The sequence below is a fragment of the Heptranchias perlo genome, chromosome 5, assembly GCF_035084215.1.
Source record: "Heptranchias perlo isolate sHepPer1 chromosome 5, sHepPer1.hap1, whole genome shotgun sequence".
In the NCBI taxonomy this organism is placed as follows: domain Eukaryota; kingdom Metazoa; phylum Chordata; class Chondrichthyes; order Hexanchiformes; family Hexanchidae; genus Heptranchias; species Heptranchias perlo.
The window spans coordinates 15268731-15295903 of record NC_090329.1 but is presented as its reverse complement, the minus strand read 5'-3'; the positions used below and the strand labels follow the sequence as shown (position 1 = coordinate 15295903).

Here is a 27173-nt window from a genome sequence, read left to right as displayed (position 1 = left end):
CAGCTCTTTCAAAGAGCCGGCACAGGCACAATGGGCCTAATGGCCTCCTTCTGTGCTGTATGATTCTATGATTTTAAGAACTACTAAGTCAGGTATATGGTAGAGTGCAGGGTAGAACTCTCTTTGCACAACTATGTGCTTTAATACCGACCTCATGAGCGCTCCCCACTGTAGTTAAGGTACTGGAGGGATAAGCTTTGATGGGCCAAATGGACCCTTCTCATCGCTGCGATTTTTTTCCAATGGGAATTTTTCTATTTCCCGCACTGACTAACATTATGGCCTCACTAAGTGAGATGGCCGGTTTGAGCTGGGCTGCGGGCATTTCCGCTCATTTCCCATGGGAGGAGCGTTTTCTTTCTCCCATCGGTTTGAGTTGATTCTAAGCTGATTCCCAGAGGTGACAAGACACGACATACAACTTTCCCGAATTTATGCTCCTGGTGCAGAACATAGTGCCAGGGATGGATATCGGGCACGGGAATCAGCAGCTCCCCCTGGATTTCCCATCCATTAAAACGGACGGACGGAAAATTCTTCTGGGCCCACTGACCTTAACGTTCAAATTCCTGATCTGTGCACTGAGGGCGTGGGTTCATAGACTTGTAAGATTCCACAGTGGGGTTCTCCTGGCCTCCTGCTGTAATTCCGGTAGGAGATTGGCAGAACGACCGAAAATAAATGACTGGAGACTGAGTGAATCCCCCAAATATTGAGGGGCATAACATTGATCCAAATGTGTTAATCAGTTCCTTCACCAGGGGCTCTCTGCTGCCCGTGTTACTAAATCTATCGTTACAATCCTGGCTTTGATCTTGTCATTCCAGCCTCTTCATTGGTATCTCCCAGTGTTGTTCTTTTCCACCTCCCCAGCTCTCTCCTGGACATTTTCCCACACTGTCATGGTGACATGATCGTATATCCTGACTCGCACCAAGTCTCGTTCACCCATCACCCCATGCCCGCTGACCTACATTGGTTCCCGATCCGGCAATGCCTGTTTTCAAATCCCTCCATGGCCTCGCCCCTCTCTATCTCTGTAACCTTCTCCAGCCCTAAAACCCTTCGACATCTCTGCGTTCCTCCAATTCTGGCCTGTTGCGCATCCTCAATTTTCATCGCTCCACTGTTGACAGCCGAGCCTTCATTTGCCTAGGCCCTAAGCTCTGGAATTCCCTCCCTAAACCTCTATGACTCTCTACCTCTCTCTCCTCCTTAAAACCTACCTCTTTGACCAAGCTTTTGGTCACCTGTCCTAATATCTCCTTACGTGGCTCGGTGTCAAATTTTGTTTGATAATCGCTCCTGTGAAGCGCCTTGGGATGTTTTACTACATTAAAGTTGCTATATAAATGCAAGTTGTTGTTGTGGGAGGCAGCAGACCAGGTATCAAGAGTAGAGATGTAAAGATAGGTAAGTATTCTGGAGTTTTGCCTATTAATCTTTGGGGTTCAAGGAGTGTTTATACAGAGCTTTTCCTCAGCTGATTAAACAGGTGGGGTGGATTCCTTGATAATGTGGATCGCAAGTGACCTGTGAAAGAAGCAAGCTCAATGGAACAAGTGGCATTTTCCCATTCCATGCCTCTTTATGTTAGATATCTTTTCTGTTTCATGAGCATCTTCTGCCCTTTATCATTACCAGTATAATACTATGCATAGATCAGCTCTTCATTGAAGCTATAAATTCAAATAATGTAACTAATTGCTTCCAAGATGACTTAACTTACTGATGGCAGCATGACTCAGTGCCTTCAAAAGTGAAGTGTAGGTGGCTTGGCTGTAAATGTACACTGTTAACATCACAAACCTCTCTAAAATTCCTTTATGCTCTACAGTCCAAAAGTAAGGCCGATGTTCTTGATCAGAGCCCGTTTACATTCATTCAGAGTGGAGTACTGCTGCCATACAGCTAATCCCTAAACAAACAAACACTATTTGATAAGATTCAGACTAGATTATCTGCCTAAGATGTTCCTATGAGTTTTCATAGAGAAAAGTGCATCACATTTCATAACAACAGCAACAGCTTGCATTTATATAGCGCCTTTAATGTAGTAAAACGTCCCAAGCTGCTTCACAGGAGCGTTATCAGACAAAATTTGACACTGAGCCACATAAGGAGATATTAGGACAGGTGACCGAAAGCTTGGTCAAAGAGGTAGGTTTTAAGGAGCGTCTTAAAGGAGGAGAGAGAGGTGGAGAGGCGGAGAGGTTTAGGGAGGGAATTCCAGAGCTTAGGGCCTAGGCAGCTGAAGGCACGGAGCCAATGGTGGAGCGATGAAGATTGGGGATGCGCAAGAGGCCAGAATTGGAGGAGCGCAGAGATCTCGGAGGGTTGTAGCACTGGAGGAGGTTACAGAGTTAGGGAGAGGTGAGGCCGTGGATAGATAACACCTTTTAGCTCAATGTACAGCTTCAGTCTGTCCCAAGTCAATCTCTTTTGCCTCACCTAACCTAAATCAACATTGAAATCTGTCGAATGAGGGACAAATTAACACAGTTGAGGCATTTACAGATATACCTGTCACAACAAAGCTGCTGGGTGCCCCTTGTAAATAGCCAATGACCATAGGCACCACTTAGGTGCGTGAAGCCCACCATTAAGGGGTCTCGAGCTGATTCCCTAACCTCTCCAAAGCCAGGACTGAGGATCTCCTGGATCCATTGTCACAGCATTCACGAGGAAAACTGTATCTTCACTTTGGACCTCTGCCCACGGGGTTCTGGGATAGTGGTAGAGTTGCCACTCACTCCATGGTGGGCTCTAGGCTTCCCATACATTCTCACTCAACAGCACACATGTTAGAGTTTCACTTCTGATAGTTGCTGACATATCCGTACCTCAGCGTTCATGCCACGCTCCCACCCTCCGCAGATAAGGACCCGCCGCCATTTTAACAGAGTGCCAGAACCGCCAATGAAACGCTGGCAGAAAGCAAGAGCGGGACAAAAGAAGTCCAGAAAAATTAGTAAAATTAATTTCCTTGTGGGCCGAGAGGAGCAGGAATGCTCTTCCGGGCTCCACAAGGAAACCTTGGGCCTCCCCAGCTCCGGGCGTTCCCCCTCCCTCCCCTCCTCTGACGGTGATCGCCTCTAATTCACCACTTACCTTACACCAAAGACCATTTCCCTCAGGTCTCCGGCCGGGTAAAATCCCGCTCCCATCTGCCAGCCAGGCAGCGATTCCTGCCCAGTCCGGGCTGAGGTCCTGCTTGGAATATTGAAATGGGACCCGGGAATTAAAATGGTCTCGGAAGCTTCCCACCTGGCCCAGCCCCCCGCACACTGCTCTCACGCCCCAAGTTAAAATCGTGGCTACTGTGAGCTAAAAAAAAATCTTGATTAAAGAAAGAAAGACTTGCAATTATATAGCGCCTTTCATGACCTGAGGACATCCTTTACAGCCAATGAAGTACTTTCTTGAAGTGTAGTCACTGTTGTAATGTAGGTAACGCGGCAGCCAATTTGAGCACAGCAAGATCCCACAAACAGCAATGTGATAATGACCAAATAATCAGTTTGGTGATGTTGGTTGAGGGATAAATATTGGCCAGGACACCGGGGAGAACTCCCCTGCACTTCTTCATAATAGTGCCGTGGGATATTTTGGCCCAATATTTGCAGGGGCCGTGTCAGCGGCCGGGACACCCAGAAATACCAGGAAGGCAGAGGTCGTGCCGAATTTAACAGCAGGATCTCATTAGCATTGTTTTACTCTGTTTCCTGCCCGGCAGCCGGACAGATCGAGAAGTTGGCGGTAGAAGGATGCAGCCGGAGAGCGCTGGGGACGGTCCCCAGCAATCGGAGAAGATTGGGGGTTGGTGAAGGGGCTCAGAGCACGGCAGCGAGGATGGAGGGATCGGCCGATCGCCGGGGGAGAGAGATCGCGGGTAGGGGGAGGGGGGGGAACGGAGGCGGTCGGACGATCGTGGCAGAAGATTTGCTTGAGGGGGCGGGGGGGAAGCACTCCTGCTCCTCCTGGCCCACAAGCAATGCTGGAAAAGCACTTACCTGCTGGATCCGGCAGTTCTTGCCTCCCTTTGGCCGTTAAATCCAAATGGCTCTCAAAATCTGAGGAACGCAGCCTCATTTAAATAATATAATGATGGATCCACCTCTCCAGAACGGGTTACTCACCTGACCCCAAACCCGCCGCAGTTAAACTGGAAGTAGGCGTGCTCGTAGCGGGTTAGGGTCAAGTTTCACATATTTACCAATTTAACCCCACCTCCCTGACCCTCACCCGCCCGTCGTGGTGGGGATTAAAACTCCCCCCTTTACATCCACCTGAGAGGGCAGACGGGGGGGGGGATGCCTCGATTTAACATCTCATTTGAAAGACTTTCTGGTTCTTTCCATTAGGAGTTCAGAAAGAAAATACAATTAATTTCACTCTGTCCATGCTGGAAGCAGGAGCCCCTGGCAATGTTGATGATTAATATTTATCTTTCGGAAGAGCGGAGCCAAGCTCGAATCAATCGCTCAATGCCAAGATGTTTCAGCCCACAGGAGTCAGCCTAAATTGGAAGAACACCATATGCTGATGAGCTGGAGCAGCTCAAAGTAGGCAGTGCCTCAGACTTGTCCAGCCACCAAATCTTGACTAGAGCCAGGGTATTATTTAAAACTGGGAGCACCGACGACAGGAACCATAGACACAGTCTCTGTATTAGCTGCATGATAGTTTATACTATTGATGTCAGTGTTCAAACTGTTCACGGCATTGGCTCATTGTCACGGGCCTAATGACCCTACTCCGACCTACTCACTCTTGTCTTCCCAAACTTACTTTATTTTGTCCGCTGTGCTGAATTGTCTGTTTTAGCCTGGTGAACACTGTGATTTTTGGAGCTCCTTTGATTAGAAGCCATTTAGAAAGAAAACAGCTTGTACTGCTGGAGGGTTTCACATTAAATACAGATACACACCAGGAGCCAATAGGATACTGAACAAGGAGCAAGAAAAGGGCCGTCTGTGGCACCACTTTGGAAACAATAACATTATGAGCTAGAAAGGGAAGTGTAACATTCAAAGTCTTCATACATTTTAAAATATTGTACAAGTACATTTCAGAAAGACAGGCTTGGCCCCGATTTTAACTCCAGGCAGGTTTTGGGCGGATGATTAGCGAGGTGAGATGGAAACTTACCCGCTGCTCCAGAAATGAGGCCAAGGCTATTTTAACTCCCGAGTCTCATTATTAAATCCCGCTGACGAACTTCCCACCTGCTCTGGCAGGAAGCGGCAGAAAATTCCACTGCCCGCTGGCAACAGATAGGTGGCAGGATTGGCTTTCGGCTCTTCCGGGCCCCACAAGGGAATTTATTTTTAAACGTACCTGTTTTGGGCCCGGCTCCTCTTCCTCTCTGCCTCCACCAGGTGGGAAAGCCACAGCGGCTTCTCCACTCAGGCCGTCCGGTTAAAATTGCAGTCGGGTCCCGATGACATCATCAGGACTCGCCATGCCGATGTAAAGGAGGACACCCGCCGGCTTTGGGCGGCTGTCCTTGCGACCTGTTTAGTAGAGTAGGTTCATTCCGGAGCAGTCCACTCCCGGGCAGTTAAGTAACCTGAGCAATTTTAACTGCCCACCGGCCTGGTTTGGGTGGGGTTAAAATCGTCCCCTGGCAGGTAAGCTTTTGTCTTTCACGTTCCCGACGCAGAGCTTTGCACGTCGGAAGTCCATATCGGGAATTTGGGCAGACATCCCGATTCCAGATACACATTCCCGGCACGTAAAACTCTGCGCCACGGGAGCTAACGGTGAAAAAAATCACCTCACTGGGGTGTTCAAATATCACCAGAATCTATTCATGCTTGCCTAGATTCTCTTGAAAATGAAATACTGACGGCTGAATCTCTCTTGGTATTGCTCACAGATAGAAATCTCAGCATTTCTCCCAGTATTGTATGGCAGTTCCTTATTATTAGTTTCACATAAATGGACTCTGACAGCCTATCCTCTGCAGAAATGTCTGTCTGACCCTTCCTCCGTCGCTGACCCTTCCTCCGTCGCTGACCCTTCCTCCGTCGCTGACCCTTCCTCCGTCGCTGACCCTACTGTTTCATTTTGCTTCTTCCATTCGAGTTTCTAAGTCCATTTTTCTGAAACTCGAGTTAACTTTCAGCTTCTCACTTGCCCTCTGATGTCCCCTTTTTCTTTCTATATATAACTTTCATGCTACAGTATTTTATTGTTCAGATTGGTTTAGTTATACTCCAATTGCTTTTCCTAGCAGTTTCACTCTCCATTTTTCCCCTTGTATTAATTTGTTATGATTCCCCTCTTTTTTTGACCAACTCTGATTAATTTTTAAGACATTAATATTGTTGATTTACATCACATCCTAAGTTATGGTTACTCTGCACTATTCCCAACATCACAAAACAGGTGCAGATGATAAAGGCCATTCAGCCCATCTTAGTTCATCCATCTAGAAAGACCCTAAAGTCCTCTCATCGTGATATCAAACTGCTTCCTAAATGATTCCAAGGATTTCACCTCACTACCAATCTTTGTATGAAGAATTTTGTGATATTAGTCCTAATTTGCCTTTTTCTAGTTTGAATCAGTGTCCCCTTATCCTATTAGTTTTTCTCTCCCAATTTACCTCTATAAGGCCACCTTTCAGTTGCTTCCTTCCAAGGCTAAAAAGTCCAAACTTCTCCAGGCTTTCCTCATAACTCAGTTCTCTGACACTACCTGTAATGCAATGATTAAGAGAAGAAAGAACTTGCATTTATACAGCACTTTTCACAACCTCAGGACGCCTCAAAGTACTTTTGAAGTTAGAGTCACTGTAGTAGTGTAGGGAAACGCAGCAGCTAACCTGTGCACAGCAAGGTCCCGCAAACAACAATGAGATAAATGACCAGTGGTTTTAGTGGCATTAGTCGAGGGGCACATGTTGGCAAGGACATTGGCTCCTCTTCAAATACCGGATGGGATCGTTTGTGTCCACCTGAGAGGGCAGACAGCGTCTCAGTTTAACCTCCCATTCAAAAGACCTCTGACAGTGCAGAACTCCCTCAGTACTGCACTGAAGTGTCAGTGTAGATTATGTGCTCAAGTCTGTGGAGTGGGACTTGAACATAACCTTCTAACTCAGAAGCAAGAGGACTATCACTGAGCCAACACTGACTAGTTGGACAGAAGCAAGGCTCCTGTTATACTGTGAGGCACACTTGGCTGTAAATCACACTCTCATTGCCATGAGAGCGCTCTGTGTATCGAAGCTCAGATTTCTACTACTGCTAAGTAACTTTTGAGAATGTTTTCAGGTGTGTGCGTGCTTTCTCAAAACATTAAAACAGAACTCTGCTTAAATCTATAATGGGGTGAAGGTGGGCCAGCAGCCTCTGAACACTTTTGAAACCCAGCTTTGCACACCCTAGAGTACTCCATTGGGTGTCCAGTCCGAGAAGTGTGTAACAGCCTTTCTGAGGGGATCTGACATTCTACAGTCAGACTGTGAAACTACTTCACAGCGATGCAAAACAACCGCACCCCAATATAACTGCACCCCAACTTATTTACATCCTTCACTTCTACAAACTGCAGCTTCCTGCGTTTTTTATTTTTTATTTTGGAAATCTCAATACGTCCTCGTCTGCTGAAGACAGTGACTGAAATAGCAGTACAGATCCAGATGTACCAGCAGCCTTTAAGTACCCCTCTTAAACATTACAATTCCCTAAGTGACCCACGACAGCTGCTTTCCCCTCCCTGGGCCAGAAACACTGAGGCCAGCTCGAGATCCCCTGGCTGAGGTCATCACGGACCAGGAAGTGAACCTGGGGCCTCCCAAGAGACATAGAAAACCTCAAGGTCGTAAAAGACCATGGGGCCGATTTTGGGGTGGCCGAGCGGGTGCGTTGGGGGTGGGAGGCGCTCCAAAAGTGGCGGAATCCCGGAGTGGGTTCGGAGTCCAGCTCCAACCTGCTAAGTTCCAGGTTCCCCAGTGACGTGTTCGGGTGCGCACAGCTCCTGCATGCGGGACTCCCACCGGCAATTAAAGCCGGCGGGATGATAATTTAGATACTTATTTAGGTAGTTGAGGTACTTGACAGACCTCATTGACAGGAGATTTTGGCAGGGGTGCAATTTTAAAGGATCCTCAGCATGTTTCCGGTGCTGTGGGAAACACTCCCTGTTGGAGCAGATGTGTTTCAGCCAGCAGCCAGTGGGAGATGCCAAGGGCTATTTGACAGTTGGGGGAAAACCTCATTTATTGCAGCAGGGCACTCTGTCACTTTAGATAAAGTTTTGGCTGCAATACCTTTATCTTTCCACTCAAAATTATTAATTTATACCCTAAACTCTGCTGTGCAAACACATTTACCTACTTTGCGGACCCCCTCAAACTCACACCGTCAGGATGGGGGGCACCATGGCTGCATTCATCACTTCATCAGAGGACGAGCAACATCACCATCCTCACCAGGCACGCCGTCCACCTCCGCCATGTGGAGATTCACAACACAGTGCTGTGCCACAGGCACCTGCACAAGAGCACAGAGGGCAACAACAGAGAGAGCAGCGTCGCAGGAGGCACTACCCTCGCCACAGGGTCTACAGACCGAGGCTCAGCTTCCTGGACCTCTCTGAGGAGCAGTGCGTATGGAGGCTCAGAGTCAGTCGTCAGGTAGTCGCAGACATCTGCAGCCTCCTTCATGCCGAGCTGCTCCCGGCTGGCCTGAGCAGCACCTTCTTACCTGTCACTGTCAAAGTCACCACTGCCCTCAACTTCTTCGCCTCCGCAGACATTTCCGCACTTACCCATGACATTATCTCAGAGATGCCCTCACGTCCGTGTGACAGTATCTCAGAAATCCCCTCCTGTACCTGTGCCACCATTCCACTTATGCAGGAGTTGGACTCCTCCATCCTCTGTGCGATTGTGGAGAGTGCACGTGGCACCTGTTCCAGCACCTCGCAAATGTGCTGCTACCCCTCGATCATTCTCCTTTTAAAGGATGGCCCCCAGGGTTCAGCATCTCTGTCCAGCTGAGCAGAGCCTGGAGAGGAGTTCTCCCACGGAGGCGGACTCTCCACAGTTGCCCCTGCCACCAGTGTCTGCTCGTGCTCACGTGTGTGGTGACTCACCATGTGCGACCCCAACTAAGTGAGGATGGGGACCCACCGAGGTGTGTGTATCTGCGCTGGTGGATGGCTCGCTCAGATGTGACAGTGTCCCCTCAGAGGCCGGCAGGTCCTCTGAGGAATCACCCTCTGCCGTCACAGCAGTCGCTGAAGGCCCTGTAAGAGAACAGAAGGCAATATTAAGCATGATGACAGATGTTGAGGTGCTGAAGATGGCAAGTGCTGAATGTTAAAGTTCTGTCACCAGCTGTTTGTCGGGTGGCAGTCATGGCATCCCCGACGGACAGGCACTCGAGGGTACGGCTCACTTCAAGAGCCTCCTGCTCCATGTCCGTGAGGACGACCTGATGTTGCGGCCCCCCCTCCAATCTTCGCCCTCTCCCGTGCATTCTGGGCTCTCTTCTCCTATAAGGGGAGAAAGTAGAGAGGGGTGACTGAGGATGGTGACGTGGCCAACCACTGAATGCATTGGTTTAGGTGAGGCTGACTGTGAAAGAGATGTATCAGAGCGTGAGTATGAGACAGAGCCATGACACTGTATGAGGATTGGATTGAGTGGTAGTGGTAGGATGAATACTGGAGAGGTGAGGAAGTGCAGGTAAGTTGAGGATGAGCTTTGAGTGGGTGTGAGGAGTGATGTGATAGTGTAGTGATGGCAGTGCAGAATGAGTTGTGGGGTGGGGGCGGTGATGTGGCAGACGGAGTGTAGGAGAATGAGTAAGTGTACTCACTTTGGCTGACCTAGTTAGGTCATTGAAGAGCCTCCTGCACTGTATCCAGGTACGGGAGCCATTGCTGCTGCTGCTGACCTCCTCTGCCACCTCGAGCCAGGCCTTCTTGGTGGCAGAGGCAGGCCACTTCCTCCCGTCCGCCGGGTAGAAGATCTCCCTCCTCCTCCTCACCCCATCCAGTAACACCTGGAGTGAGGCATCATTAAACCTGGGGGCAGCCTTTCCCCTGGGCTGCTTCATGGTGCTGTGTGGTTCTTTGCTGCAGGATCAGTCATTGGAGAACTGCCCCTTTAAATAGGGCTCCTCCAGCTGACAGCCTGTGATGCGGGTGCGCAGTCCGCCCGCTGCGCAGCTTTCCCGGAAGCCACGTTAAGTGGCTTCAATTTACCCGCGATCGCGTGGGGAACGGACGGATTTTACTGGGCGGGTTACCCACGCGCCCAGTCGACCCCCCCGCTGCCAACCCACCTCCCTGGTCATATCGGGGCCCATAGGTCTATCTAATCCACTTTGCAGTTGTCCCGGCAACTGTAACTGATGATGTGTTTCTCTTCAACACTCAACACCTTGCCCAATTTGACTTACACAGATCTAAGCTACTTGCCCCTACAATCTGCCATGGTAAGCTCATTCTTAACAAGCTATTCCAAATTCCTAGTCAGTGCGGTTCAGTATCACACCACACATTGAGCCATTGAGGCAGCCCTTCCATACCTCCCTTGTCATGACTGTGTTCCCTTTTGTCCTCTCAATACACTATGGGGTAATTTTCCTAATACGTACCAGTAGCACATACTTACCCCTAGTTACAACTCTTCAGTCCCCCTTCTGAATCCAGTCTGTATATTTTTAATAACAGTTAAGTTGTTCTTCCTTCCCACATTATTTTAGATGGAGTCTGTTCCTTCTGAATAACTCTAGTCTTCCCCAGGCTCATACTGACTATTTCTTTAATCCATCCAGTGCCCCCAAAACCAATTAGCCTGCTCACCATTTCTTTATCTCTTGTCATCACTCAAGAGGCTCACATTGACTTTCTCTCCTCCACCTCCTAACTATCTCTTCCCATTTAATCTTCAATATCTCCGATTGCTGGTTATTTTCTGTCTTCTATAACAGCTGATGAGATGATTCTACTTTATAATTTGCCTCCTTTTAACATTTCTAATGCCCTCCTCCATTTTTAACATTTTCTGCCCTCTTCTGATCTCTCCCACATGCACCATTCCTTGGCCATGTGGGCAGGCAGGTTGCCCTCTCCCAGGCCCCTTATTAATGCCAATCTTGAACCAACCATGATGAGGTGACTAAGAGCTGAGACTGTAGCTCAGCTGGTAGCACTCTTGCCTCTGAGTCGAAAGGTTGTGAGTTCAAGTCCCAATCGGATACTCCATTGTAGTACCGATGGACTTCTGCACTGTCAGAGATGCTGTCTTTCGGATGAGATGTCAAACCAAGGCCCCCTCTGTCCTCTCAGGTGGACGTAAAAGATCCCATGGCATTATTTGAAGAAGAGCAGGGAAGTTCTGGCCAATATTTATCCCTCAACAAACATCACTAAAACAGATAATCTGGTCAGTATCTCATTGCTGCTTGTGGGACCTTGCTGTGCACAAATTGGCTGCCATGTTTCTGACATTACAACAGTGACTACACTTCAAAAGTAAAGTGATTTGGGATGTCGTGAAAGGTCCTGTATAAATGCAAGTTCTTTCTTGCTTTCTTAAGGTTGGCCCAAAGTGAGTTGTGGTATGACCTTCATTCACCCTGGAGAGAAAAAACCCTAGTCACCTCCCCATCAGCACAGCTGAGATTGAGACCTCTCCCTCTGGAGAAGTGCTGCCAGAAATCCATACTGTAGTACTGCCCTGCCGAAACTCCACCCCCGAGGCAGGGAATCCAGGCCCAAATGTCTTTTTTATTAAATTAGTTTGTAGCTTAAGTCACTTAATTTGAGAGACAGCTCACCATGTTATCTGCAAGTAACTACCAGCACACTTTAGAAACCTACAATCCAGCAGAGTAAATTAAGCAACGACTGATTGAACGCAGGAATAATTGTGTAATGTATCTTTGTAAATATGACTGCAATCCCTGTACAAAGTCCCAAGCTTCATATGTTACTCCCCATCACTTTCTTACCCCTTCACACCCTTGGGCAAGTTAATTGATATATTGACATACTTTTTCCGAATAAGAACACAATAACTAGGGAGATACAGATAAATTAAGCATCTTGTGACTTAATGCAACAGGATTTTGTCGGGCAGGCTTGATGGACCAGGTGATCTTTTCCTGCCCGTCAATTTCATATCTTCATATGATAGATTATACAACAGTGTGATAAAATGGCCAACTGTAGCACAATGTACTGACCAACACCGACAAAAGCAGAAACGTCAGATCGAAACAGTTGGCTGCAATTTGAATCCATGATCATTTAATAATTAAAGAACCCGCATCTGTATTTGTTGTGTTAGCTACATGGATTTCCTGTTGGCATGACAGTATACAGATAACGTCATATTCCCTCCATGTACTCCATACAGTAATAATTTGTTCAGCTTACTGTATGACTTATGTTTTATGTCTGTTTTATAATTTTTTTTTATTGGCTCACTATACCTACCTTCCCATTACAAGAGTTGAATAATATTGCCTCAGTCACGTTGGCAGTTTACAATTGAGCACTGTGGCTTTCTTTAAAGTGCAGTAGGTCACTGCGCACGATCACCAGCCTTTTCTCAGTAGTAGCACTCTCATCGCCGAGTTAGAACGTTGAGTTCTAAGCCCCTCTCCAGAGACTTGGGAAACATGGAAGGGATATGATCTTACCTGTAGTCTGTCCCGCAAACAAATGCAGAGCCGCGTTCTTTCAGTAATGGGCAGTAGCGCAGAACGAACGATAGCGAATCAGCAGACCGTTTTACGTCCTGCCTTTTCCATTGACGTCAATGAATAGAAAATCGGACGGGTGTAAAACGGGATACTGATTCGCTATTGCCCTTTTTGCGCTACCATCGAAGACCAATTCCACCCCCTAGAGCTCATAATCCAGGCTGGTACATCAGTGCTATACTGAGGGAGTGCTGCACTGTTGGCGCTGCCAGCTTTCGGATGAAACGTTATACCAAGGCTTCATATGCCCCATCAGGTGGATGTAAAAGATCCCATGGCACTATTTGAAAAGGATCAGGGGAGTTGTCCTGGCCTACATTTATCCCTCAACCACCATCACTAATACAGATTATCTGGCCCTTTATCTCGTTGCTGTTTGTGGGACCTTGCTGTGTGCAAATTGGCTGCTGCATTTCCTACAATTCAACAGTGACTACACTTCAAAAAGTACTTCATCGGCTGTGGGGTGCTTTGGGAATTGAAAGACACTATATAGCATCGTGTCTAAACACTTCCCCCTCACCCTCCCTTACCCCCACTCCAGCGCCCCCGCCCCCACCCCTGCTCCCCCCTGCAGCCATGTAATCACCTGGGAGAGGGGAAAAAAAACAGACAAAAATCCCAGGGCTAATAAGGGAAAAAATACTCTGGAAAATTCCTCTCCAACCCCCTCAAAACCAGATCCTGGAGATCACATGGACCAAGCGTTATCTATAAAGTTACTTGCCTTCTTATTGATGCAATTTCTGCCCTAGTCAAGAACCCGTCCATCCCCCTTTCCAAATCAATGAAGAGGGAAATGGGGCAGGATGTATAACGAGCAGTCCATCCACTACTGCCCTTTTTGTGCCCCTGATTAAGTCGAATTTCACCCCAATAGAAACAAAGGGGGTTCTCCCACTCATCCATCGTGAATTCTGGGGTTTCAGCAGATCTTCCACCAAGATTATGGTGGGTGAAGGTTGATCCCCCACAGAAATGCACCCCCATTATTAAATGCATAAGCACATTATTCTTTGCCCAGTAAAGGGGAGAGAAAATCGCCCAAGTTATCAGATTTCCAAGAACATCAGAGGAGAAGCAAGACTGTATTAAAAATTACAATGGCTACAGTAATAAAAAGTTTAGAATCTCTTAAAATAGACAAAGAACCTGGTCTGGACACCTTGAACCCATGAGTTTTAAAGAGTATGGGGACTGAAGGGACTGACTTTATTGGAATTTTGATAAATTTGGGAGATATTCTGGAGGTTTGAAAATTGGCTGACAGAACCCCACACTTAAAAATGCTCTAGGGACATTTTTGCAAACTTATTGGTCAATAATTTTAAAGTCTTTGAAATTATCTAAAGGGTTATAGGGGGGATAGTATAAAATGGGCAATATTGATTCAGCCACTTGATATACGATTCCACTGATGTCAATAGAAATGAAAATCGGGAGCGATGTATAACGGCCGGCTGAATCAATATTGGCCACTTTACACTATCACCCAAAGTCAAAATTACCCCCAAGTGAGTGAACACTAGGAAAAACATAACTTGTTACAGGACAGTCAACAAAGATATGGGAAAGCAAGCTCTGATCTGAAAATCTGCGGCCCCAATATCCCGGCGTCGTTATCCAGACTTCTGATGTTAGCCCCGCCCAAGTTAGTGAGGTTACATGGAGGCCACCCTATTTACAGTTTCCCCTTCCCTAAAGAACACCCAAGAGCCCCATCAGCGCCTTCTGTAAGGGGGGCTGAAACGTCTCCAAAAAGTGTTACCAATCTTGGGGTGTCCAGGCCTGGACCCCAGGTGGGCCCCACTTGCACCATTGGACAGGTCAGTGCGCCTGCTCCCATCCAGCATACCAGCCCATCAATGCTCTACCAGGCCGAGGACTTGGGCATTCACAGTCTGTAAGTCCCAAGCCAAACCCCTCCCTTATACCGGTGACATTGTTTGAGGTGAACAAGGCCTACCAGAAATTGCTGGGGAAGACCAGGTTCTGGCCAAATTTACGGTCCTTCTGTAGGACTCCAAGTGGAATTATGAGGAGAGTATGTCAGAAGGGCTGTGGATTTTGGATCTCCTCATGTATAACTAGCCTGGTCCAAAGACATTAATGACATAACGGACAACAAAAACAACATTAATATTATATACTTGGATTTTCTAAATATTTTTGATAAAGTTCCACATTGTCTTTAAATAACAAGGAGCCATGGAATAGGAGATAAAGGAGGCATGGGATTAAAAAAAATTGACCTAAGATAGGAAACAGAGTAGTCTTCAATGGAAACCTTTCAAACTGGAAAGGGGTTATGAGTGAGATTTAATATACTATCAAATTTCTCATAAAATTTCTCTTTGTGGGTCAGAGGTCACACTATTCGGAAGGAGGTAAAAGTGGGGAGAGGGATCTCTCTCCAATAGAAGATACCAAAAGGAGTAGTTGAGGCGAATAGTGTAGATACATTTAAAGGGAAGCTGGATAAACACATGAGGGAGAAAGGAATAGAAGGAGATAGGGTTAGATGAAGAGGGGTAGAAGGAGACTCGTGTGGAGCATAAATGCCGGCATAATTGGGCTGAATGACCTGTTTCTGTGCTGTACATTCTATGTAATTTTATGTAATAAAAGAAATTAGAAGGAAGTTTTAAGGCATCTGCCCAGAGACAGTGAACCACATGTTTTTGATTGGTTCCTGGTAAACTAATAGTGTTTCTACTGAAGGTAGATAGGTAGTATCATATCATAGTATGTTACATGACAGGAGGCCATTCGGTCCATCGTGCCTGTGCCGGCTCTTTGAAAGAGCTATCCAATTAGCTCCCCTGCTCTTTCCCCATTGCCCTGTTAATTTTTTCCCTTCAAGTACACATCCAATTCCCTTTTGAAAGTTAATATTGAATCTGTTTCCACCGCCCTTTCAGGCATTGCATTCCAGATCATAACAACTCGCTGCGTAAAAAAATGTTTCCTCATGCAGCCCCTGGTTCTTTTGCCAATCTCCTTAAATCTGTGTCCTCTGGTTACCGACCCTTCTGCCACTGGAAACAGTTTTACTTTATTTACTCTATCAAAACCGTTCATGATTTTGAACACCTCTATCAAATCTCCCCTTAACCTTCTCTGTTCTAAGGAGAACAATCCCAGCTTCTCTAGTTTCTCCACATAACTGAAGTTCCTCATCCCTGGTACCATTCTAGTAAATCTCTTCTGCAACCTACCTGAGGCCTTGACGTCCATTCTTGAGTGTGGTGCCCAGAATTGAACACAATACTCCAGCTGAGGCCTAACCAATGTTTTATAAAGGTTTTACTTTTGTACTCTAGGCCTCTATTATGAAAGCCAAGGATCCCATAATGCTTTTTAATGGCCTTCTCAATTTGTCCTGCCACCTTCAAAGATTTGTGTACATATGCCCCAAGGTCTCTTTGTTCTTGCCTCCCTTTAAAATTGTACCATTTAGTTTATATTGCCTCTCCTCATTCTTCCTACCAAAATGTATCAATTCACACTTCTCTGTGTTAAATTTCATCTGCCATGTGTCTGCCCATTTCACCAGTCTGTCCATGTCCTCCTGAAGTCTGTTACTATCCTCCACATTGTTAACTACATTTCCGAGTTGAGTGTCATCTGCAAACTTTGAAATTTTACCCTGTATATCCAAGTCCAGGTCATTAATATATATCAAAAAGAGCAGTGGTCCTAATACCAACCCCTGGGGAACAACTGTTCACCACTACTCTCTGCTTTCTGTCCCTTAGCTAATTTTGTATCCATTGCTGCCATTGTCCCTTTAATCCCATGGGCTTTAATTTTGCTAACAAGTTTATTATGCGGTACCTTATCAAATAACTTTTGAACAACAACAGCAACTTGCATTTATATAGTGCCTTTAACATAGTAAAATGTCCCAAGGGGCTTCACAGGAGCGTAATCAAACAAAATTTGACACCGAGCCACGTAAGGGAGTTATTAGGACAGATGACCAAAAACTTGGTCAAAGAGGTAGGTTTTAAGGAGGAGAGAGAATTAGAGCAGCGTAGAGGTTTAGGGAGGGAATTCCAGAGCTTAGGGCCTAGGCAAATGAAGGCACGGCTGTCAATGGTGGAGCGATGAAAATCTGAGATGCGCAAAAGGCAAGAATTGGAGGAGTGCAGAGATCTCAGAGGGTTGTAGGGCTGGAGGACGTTACAGAGATAGGGAGGGGCAAGACCATGGAGGGATTTGAAAACAAGGATGAGAATTTTAAATTCGAGGTGTTCCTGGACCAGGAGCCAGCGAGCACAGAGGTGATGGGAGAACGAGACTTGGTGCGATTTAGGATACAAGCAGCAAAGTTTTGGATGAGCTCAAGTTTATAGAGAATGGAAGATGGGAGGCCGGCCAGGAGTGCATTGGAATAGTCCAGTCTAGAGGTAACAAAGGCATGGATGAGAGTTTCAGCAGCAGATGAGCTGAGGCAGGGTTGGAGACGGGCGATGTTACAGGGGTGGAAGTAGGCGGTCTTGGTGATGGAGCGGATATGTGGTCGGAAGCTCATCTCAGGACGCCGAGGTTGCAAACGGTCTGGCTCAGTCTCAGATAGTGGCCAGGGAGAGGGTTGGAATCGATGGCTAGGGAACGGAGTTTGCAGTGGGGACCAAAGGCAATGACTTCAGTCTTCCCAGTATTTAGATGGAGGAAATTTTTGCTCATCCAATGTCGGACAAGCAGTGTGACAAATGAGAGACAGTGGAGGGGTTGAGAGAGGTGGTGGTGAGGTAGGGCTGGGTGTCATCGGCATACATGTGGAATCTGGCGTTGTGTTTTCGGATGATGTCGCTGAGGGGCAGCGTGCAGGTGAGAAATAGGAGGGGGCCAAGGATAGATCCTTGGGGGACTCCAGAGGTAATGGTGCGGGAGTGGGAAGAGAAGCCATTGCTGGTGATTCTCTGGCTACGACTGGATAGATAAGAATGGAAACAAGCGAGGGGAGTCCCACTCAGCTGGATGACGGAGGAGAGGAGTTGGAGGAGGATGGTATGATCAACTGTGTAAAAGGCTGCAGACAGATCGAGAAGGATAAAGAGGGATAGTTTACCATCGTCACAGTCACATGGGATGTCATTTGTGACTTTGATAAGGACCGTTTCAATACTGTGGCGGGGCAGAAACCTGATTGGAAGGATTCAAACATGGAGTTGCGGGAAAGATGGGCACGGATTTGAGAGGTGACAACACATTCAAGGGCTTTGGAGAGAAAAGAGAGGTTGAAGATGGGGCAGTAGTTTGCAAGGTCAGAGGGGTCAAGGATGGGTTTTTTGAGGCGGGAGGGGTGATGATAGCAGATTTGAAGGGGAGGGGGACAGTACCCGAGGAGAAGGATCCGTTAACAATATCGGCTAAGATAGGGGCCAGGAAGGGAAGTTGGGTGGTCAGCAGTTTGGTGGGAATAGGGTTGAGGGAGCAGGAGGTGGGTCTCATGGACGTGATGAGCTCGGAGAGGGCATGAGGGGAGATAGGAGAGAAACTAGAGAAAGATGCGAGTTCAAGGCTAGGGCAGGTGGAACCATAGGGGAAGTTTGGCTTGGTGGGCTAGGGGAAGGGAGGGAATCTTATTGACAAAGAAGTCCATGAGCTCCTCATGCTTTTCGTTGGAGGGGTCGTGGAGAGGGATTTAAGAAGACAGTTTGTAGCAGAGAAGGGAAGCCAGGGATTATCTCTGCATTCCAGGATGAAAGTCCATATACAGAACATCAATCATACTACCCTCATCAATCCTCGCCATTACTAGAATCATGGAATCATAGAATCATAGAAAGGTACAGCAGGGAAGGAGGCCATTCGGCCCATCGAGCCCGCGCCAGCTCTATGCAAGAGCAATCCAACCAGTCCTACTTCCCCGCCCTTTCCCCATAGCCCTGCAAATTTTTTACTATCAAGCACTTATCCAGTTCCCTTTTGAAGGCCATGATTTAATCTGCCTCCAGCACCCCCTCGGGCAGTGCATTCCAGATCCTAACCACTCGCTGCGTAAAAAAGTTTTTCCTCATGTCACCTTTGGTTCTTTTGCCAATCACCTTAAATCTATGTCCTCTGGTTCTTGACCCTTCTGCCAATGGGAACACTTTCTCTCTATCTACGCTATCTGGACCCTTCATGATTTTCAATACCTCTATCCAATCTCCTCGCAACTGTTTCTGTTCCAAGGAGAACAACCCCAGCTTCTCCAGTCTATCCATGTATCTAAAATCCCTCATCCCTGGAATCATTCTAGTAAATCTCTCGGGCACTCTCTCTAAGGCCTTCACATCTTTCCTAAAGTGCGGTGCCCAGAACCGGACACAATGCTCCAGTTGTGGCCGAACCAGTGTTTTATAAAGGTTCATCATGACTTCCATACTTATGTCCTCCATGTCTCTATTTATAAAGCCCAGGATCCCTTATGCTTTTTTAACCACTTTCTCAACCTGCCCTGCCACCTTCAATGATTTGTGCACATATACCCCCAGACCTCTCTGTTCCTGTACCCTTTTTAGAATTGTGCCCTCTAGTTTATATTACTTCTCCTTGTTCTTCCTACCGAAATGTATCACTTTGCATTTTTCTGCGTTAAATTTGATCTGCCACGTGTCCACCCATGCCACCAGCCTGTCTATTTCCTCTTGAAGTCTATCACTATTCTCCTCACTGTTTACTACCCTTCCAAGTTTTGTGTCATCTACAAATTTTGAAATTTTGCCCTGTACCCCCAAGTCCAAATCATTAATATATATCAAGAAAAGCAGTGGTCCCAACACCAAACCCTGGGGAACACCACTGTACACCTCCCTCCAGTCCAAAAAACAACCGTTCACCACTACTCTGTAAGAACTCAAACAAGTTCGTCAAACACGATTTTGCTTTAATAAATCCGTGCCAACTTTCATTTATTAGCCCATACTTTTCCAAGTGCCAATTAATTTTGACCCGGATTATTGTCCCTAAAAATTACAGGCTAACTGGCCTGTAATTGCTGGGTTTGTCCCTCGTCTTTTTTGTACAGGGGTGTAACATTTGCAATCCTCCGGCATTGTCCCCATATCTAAGGAGGATTGGAAAATTGTGGCCGAAGCCTTCGCTGTTTCCACCCTTAATTCCCTCAGTAACCAGGATGCATCCCATCTGGACCGGGTGACTTTTCTACTTTGAGTACTGCCAATCTTTTAAATACCTCCTCTTTATCTATTTTTAACCTAGCCAATATCACTACTACCTCCTCATTTACTGCTACATTGGCAGTATCCTCTTCTCTAGTGAAGGCTAATGCAAAGTATTCATTTAATACCTCAGCCATGGCCTCTGCTTCCACAAAAAGATCTCCTTTTTTGTACCTAATTGGCCCCACCCTTCCTTTGCCTACCCTTTTACTATTATATATTTATAAAAGACTTTTGAGTTCCCTTTTATGCTAGCTGCTAATCTAGTCTCATACTTTCTCTTTGCCCATCTTATTTCCTTTTTAGATCTCCTCTGTACTTTCTGTATTCAGCTTGGTTCTCTACTGTATTATAAACTTTACTTTTGTCATAAGCCTCTTTTTTCCTCCCCCTCTTTGCCCTTTATACTGTTACTATCCCAGTTTCATTTTAATCTCTATATCTTTAGTCATCCAGGGAGCATTAGTTTTTGATGCCCTTCCTTTCCCCCTCGAGGGAATGTGTCCACTCCGTAACCGAACCATTTCCTCCTTGAAAGCCTCCAATTTTTCAATTACTGTTTTGCTTACCAATTTATGATTCCAATCCACCAGGGCAAGATCCCTTTTTAACTCACTGAAATTAGCCCTCCTCCAGTTAAGTATTTCTATGCTTGATTGGCTCTTGTCCTTTTCCATAAACTATTCTAAAACTAATGATATTATGATCACTGTTCCCCAAATACTCCCCCCACTGAAACATGCTCCACTTGCCCCGTTTCATTCCCCAGTACTAAATCCAGCACTGTTTAGTTCCTCATTGGTCTGAAAACACACTGATCAAGAAAGTTCTCTTGTACGCCATTTCAGGAATTCCTCCCTCTCTTTGCCCTTTATACCGTTACTGTCCCAGTCTATATTGGGATAATTGAAGTCCCCCATTATCACTACTCTATAGTTCTTGCATCTTTCTGTAAGTTGCCTGAACATTTGTTCCTCTATCGCCTTCCCATTATAGTATTCACCCAGTAGCGTATTAGCTCCTCTATCCCTTAATTCTAATCAAATAGATTCTGTCTTTGACCCCTCAACTGCAACATCCTTTTCCACTGTTATAACAGTCTCTTTGATCAATACTGCCAACCCCCTCCTTTCTTTCCTTCCGTCTTTCCTGAATACCTTGTAGCCAGGAATATTAAGTATCCAATCTTCCCCTTCTTTGAGCCAGATAAATATATAAGTATCAATAAAGTTACATAAATAAATCTATTTATGTGAACATTTGTCATTTTCAAGTTCCAAGCAGAAACAAAATAAAGGCAGCTGCTTTATTTCAGATATATTACAAAATATGAAAATTCCATTTTGAAAGTTGGCATTATTTAAAGTGTAATTTGTCACACATATAACATGCTGTCAGCAACACCTTGAATAAAGTATTCTATAATGTTTTTTTGAGGAAAATTATCTCAGAAAAAGGATGAACTTCAAAATTACATTACAAGTTACGAGTTTAAAATTTGAGCTAATAGTATTACATTACATAGAACTTACAGCACAGAAACAGGCCATTCGGCCCAACTGGTCTGTGCTGGTGTTTATGCTCCACATGAGCCTCCTCCCACCTTACTTGATTTAACCCTATCAGCATAACCTTCTATTCCTTTCTCCTATCCGTTACAAGAAATTTGTATATAAGAAGGTGTAATGGCAAAAGTACATCAAGGAGGTGCGTCATCAGGGGTGCGTTACAGGAGGTTGAATGATATGGTCCACGGAGCCCAAAGTGCTGTAGCACAGGGCAACACAGCAAAAAGGATCCAGGGTACTAGAAGCCTGTGCACCAATTATGCACAAGGCACATCAAAGCCCCAAGTCCCATGCTTCACATAACGTGCTGGGACGCCTGAGCCCCTCTCCAGTTTCTGAGTGCCCGTTTCTAATAGGCATTGAAGGGTGGGACCACTTCAAAAGTTTAAAGGTGGGTTTAAAACTGTGTGGATCTTATAGGAACTACCCTTCCATCTCCTGTGGCAGCACCTTAAGGGCAGCCAGGAGCCCGTCAATGGCTCCTGTACATGTGGTGCAACCAGTACATCATGTGTGTCATATTGTGCAAGGCCAGCTCATTTAGAACAGATCACAGATATTGCCTAAGGTAGCTTTGTGCCGGTACGACATTATCGGTTCTGGTAGATATCATGGAAAATATATGCTCTGTGTATATAAGGATCTTCCAAACCATTTCCTATGGTATGTTGGCGGATACACTATTATATAATGATAGAACGATTACACTATTTAATTCCTAATGTCTTATTCTGCTGCTAAGGTACAATTGGATGAAACCTGATTTATTGCTTTAAGGCCAGAAGGTTCAATTTCTATGCCTTCCTGAGGTTAATTTGTTCTTAGACAAATCTTGAGGTCAATTAGAGGTGAGAATAAATGACTGGTTTTCTTTTTCTATTTTCATACTTTTATTAATAAGTGTGACACAAAAATTTTCATGTCTGATACATGAGGTGCCAGAACATATACAGGTCAATAACTAGAAAGAAGGTATAATAAAATCTCCAAGTTTGCACCAAAATGGGATTAGTGATAAGAACATAAGAAATAGGAGCAGGAGTAGGCCATGTGGCCCCTCGAGCCTGCTCCACCATTCAATAAGATCATGGCTGATCTTCGACCTCAACTCCACTTTTCCTCCCCCCCCCCCCCCGATCCCCATATCACTTGATTCCCTTGGAGTCCAAAAATCTATCGATCTCAGCCTTGAATATACTCAATGACTGAGCATCCACAGCTCTCTGAGATAGAGAATTCCAAAGATTCACAACCCTCTGAGTGAAGAAATTCCTCCTTATCTCAGTCTTAAATGTCCAACTCCTTAGCCTGAGACTATGTCCCCTGGTTCTAGACTCTCCAGCCAGGGGAAACAGCCTTTTGGCATCTACCCTGTCAAGCCCTCTTAGAATCTTATATGTTTCAACGAGATCACCTCTCATTCTTCTAAACTCCAGACAGTGTAGGCCCATTCTTCTCAATCTTTCCTCATAGGACAACCCTCTCATCCCAGGAATCAATCTAGTGAACATTCATTGCACCGCCTCGAAGACAAGTACATCCTTCCTTAAGTAAAGAGACCAAAACTGTACACAGCACTCCAAGTGTGGTCTCACCAAAGGTCTCACAAGACTTCCTTACTCTTGTACTCCAACCCCCTTGCAATAAAGGCCAACATACCGTTTGCCTTCCTAATTGCTGACGAGAAAGAATGTAACCAGACTGAAAAGTATTTAGATCTTTTGGGCATCTTGGCCAAGAGTTGACAGCTATAGTTTAATGCGAGTAAGTGTAAAATAGCTGGTGTGGGAGCAAGGTATCAGAAGAGGGAGTATGTGTTAAATGGAACCGTAGTACAATGTGCTGATCAGGAAAGTGATCGGGATGGGGGCGTTATAATGGGTAAATCTGTGAAACCATTGGCATAGCGCTTAGGAAAAAAGCTAAATATGATACTGGGTTTCATTTTCAGCGGGAATAGAGCAGAACTTAGGAACATAGGAACAGGAGTAGGCCATTCAGCCCCTCGTGCCTGCGCCGCCATTTGATAAGATCATGGCTGATCTGTGATCTAACTCCATATACCTGCCTTTGGCCCATATCCCTTAATACCTTTGGTTGCCAAAAAGCTATCTATCTCACATTTAAATTTAGCAATTGAGCTAGTATCAATTGCCGTTTGCGGAAGAGAGTTCCAAACTTCTACAACCCTTCATGTGTAGAAATGTTTTCTAACCTCGCTCCTGAAAGGTCTGGCTCTAATTTTTAGACTGTGCCCCCTACTCCTAGAATCCCCAACCAGCGGAAATAGTTTCTCTCTATCCACCCTATTTGTTTCCCTTAATATCTTATAAACTTCGCTCAGATCACCCCTTAACCTTTGAAACTCCAGAGAATACAACCCCAATTTGTGTAATCTCTCCTCGTAACTTAACCCTTGAAGTCCGGGTATCATTCTAGTAAACCTACGCTGCACTCCCTCCAAGGCCAATATGTCCTTCCGAAGGTGCGGTGCCCAGAACTGCTCACAGTACTCCAGGTGCGGTCTAACCAGGGTTTTGTATAGCTGCAGCATAACTTCTGCCCCCTTGTACTCTAGTCCTCTAGATATAAAGGCCTTCTTGATTATTTTCTGCACCTGTTCATGACACTTCAATGATCTATGTACCTAAACCCCTAAGTCCCTTTGGACATCCACTGTTTTTAACTTTTTACCATTTAGAAAGTACCCTGTTCTATCCTTTTTTGATCCAAAGTGGATGACCTCACATTTGTCTGCATTGAATTCCATTTGCCACAGTTTTGCCCATTCACCTAATCTATCAATATCGCTTTGTCATAGAGTCATAGAGTCATAGAGTTATACAGCACGGATAGAGGCCCTTCGGCCCATCGTGTCCGCGCCGGCCATCAGCCCTGTCTACTCTAATCCCATATTCCAGCATTTGGTCCGTAGCCTTGTATGCTATGGCATTTCAAGTGCTCATCCAAATGCTTCTTGAATGTTGTGAGGGTTCCTGCCTCCACAACCCTTTCAGGCAGTGAGTTCCAGACTCCAACCACCCTCTGGGTGAAAAAGTTCTTTCTCAAATCCCCTCTAAACCTCCCGCCTTTTATGTCCCCTTGTTATAGAACCCTCAACGAAGGGAAAAAGCTCCTTAGTATCCATCCTATCTGTGCCCCTCATAATTTTGTACACCTCAATCATGTCCCCCCTCAGCCTCCTCTGCTCCAAGGAAAACAAACCCAATCTTCCCAGTCTCTCTTCATAGCTGAAGCGCTCCAGCCCTGGTAACATCCTGGTGAATCTCCTCTGCACCCTCTCCAAAGCGATCACATCCTTCCTGCAGTGTGACGACCAGAACTGCACACAGTACTCCAGCTGTGGCCTAACCAGTGTTTTATACAGCTCCATCATAACCTCCTTGCTCTTATATTCTATGCCTCGGCTAATAAAGGCAAGTATCCCATATGCCTTCTTTACCACCTTACCTACCTGTTCCGCCGCCTTCAGGGATCTGTGAACTTGCACACCAAGATCCCTCTGACCCTCTGTCTTGCCTAGGGTCCTCCCATTCATTGTGTATTCCCTTGCCTTGTTAGTCCCTCCAAAGTCCATCACCTTGCACTTTTCCGGGTTAAATTCCATTTGCCACTGTTCCGCCCATCTGACCAACCCATCTATATCGTCCTGCAGACTGAGGCTATCCTCCTCGCTATTTACCACCCTACCAATTTTTGTATCATCAGCGAACTTACTGATCATACCTTTTACATTCATATCCAAGTCATTAATGTAGACCACAAACAGCAAGGGACCCAGCACCGATCCCTGTGGTACCCCACTGGCCACAGGCTTCCAGTCACAAAAACAACCTTCGACCATCACCCTCTGCCTTCTGCCACTAAGCCAGTTTTGTAACCAAAGTGCCAAGGCACCCTGGATTCCATGGGCTCGTACCTTCTTGACCAGTCTCCTGTGGGGGACTTTATCGAAGGCCTTACTGAAATCCATGTATACCACATCCACTGCGTTACCCTCATCCACACGCCTAGTCACCCCCTCAAAAAATTCAATCAAATTAGTCAGACATGATCTTCCCTTGACAAAGCTATGTTGACTAACCCTAATTAATCCTTGCTTCTCCAAGTGGAGACTAATTTTGTCCTTCAGAATTTTTTCCAATAATTTTCCTACCACTGATGTTAGGCTCACTGGCCTGTAGTTCCCTGGTTTTTCCCTACTCCCCTTCTTGAATAATGGTATTACATTAGCGGTTCTCCAGTCCTCTGGCACATCCCCTGTGGCCAGAGAGGTTCTGAATATATGTGTCAGAGCCCCCGAAATCTCCTCCTTTGCCTCACACAGTAGCCTGGGATACATTTCGTCCGGGCCTGGGGATTTATCCATTTTTAGGCCTGCTAAAACCGCCAATACCTCCTCCCGCTCGATGTTAATATGTTCGAGTATATCACGGTCCCCCTGCCGTATTTCTATGTCTACATCGTCCTTCTCCATAGTGAAAACAGATGCAAAAAATTCATTTAGAACCCCTCCTACATCTGCCGGCTCCACACACAGATTGCCATTTTTGTCCCTAATGGGCCCTATTTTTTCCCTAGTCATCCTCTTACCCTTAATATACTTATAAAACATCTTAGGATTTTCCTTTATTTTGCTCGCCAGTGTTATTTCATGGCCCCTCCTTGATCTCCTAATTTCTTTTTTAAGTATCCCCCTGCACTTTTTGTACTCCTCTAGGGCTTCCTCCGTCTTTAGCCTTTTGTATCTGCCAAAAGCCCTCCTTTTTTTCCTAATCCATTCTCGTATATCCCCTGACATCCAAGGTTCCCTGGAGTTCTTGGAACCACCCTTGACCTTTACGGGAACATGTTGCCATTGTATGGTCTCAATCTCCCTTCTGAAAGACTCCCATTGCTCCGATGCGGATTTTCCTACAAGCAGCTGATCCCAGTCCATTTTGGCCAGATCCTGCCTTATCCTATTAAAATCGGCCTTCCCCCAATTTAGAACCTTTATTTCCGGCCCCTCCCTGTCCTTTTCCATGACCACCTTAAATCTCACCGAATTATGGTCACTGTCACCAAAGTGCTCACCTACTAGCACTTCTTCCACTTGGCCGGCCACATTCCCTAGAATTAGGTCCAGTACCGCCCCCTCTCTTGTAGGACTTTCTACATGCTGGCTCAAAAAGCTCTCCTGGATGCACGTTAAGAATTTTGTACCCTCTAAGCCTTTTACACTCTGAGTATCCCAGTTAATATTGGGGAAGTTGAAATCCCCCACTATTATTACCCTATTATTTGCACAATTTTCTGAGATTTGCCTACATATCTGTTCCTCTATCTCCCCCTGACTGTTTGGGGGCCTATAGTACACTCCCATCAAAGTGCTTGCCCCCTTTTTGTTTTTAAGCTCCACCCATATGGCCTCATTAGAGGAACCTGCTAATATATCATCCCTCCTTATGGCAGTAATTGATTCTTTAATTAATATTGCGACCCCCCCTCCTCTTATACCTCCCCCTCTGTCTCGCCTGAAGATTCTGTACCCCGGAATATTGAGCTGCCAGTCTTGCCCCTCCCTCAACCATGTCTCTGTGACAGCAACAATATCATACTCCCATGTGTTTATCAACACCTTCAGTTCATCCACCTTATTCGCAAGACTCCTTGCATTAAAATAGATGCCATCC

General features: G+C 45.9%; 1 protein-coding gene across 1 annotated transcript in view; it reads left to right on the top strand.

The window, feature by feature from the left end:
* The window catches only part of LOC137321561 (adhesion G protein-coupled receptor B3-like), a 105435-nt gene that overhangs the window by 43041 nt on the left and 35221 nt on the right, over positions 1–27173 (top strand). The window lies entirely within an intron of this gene.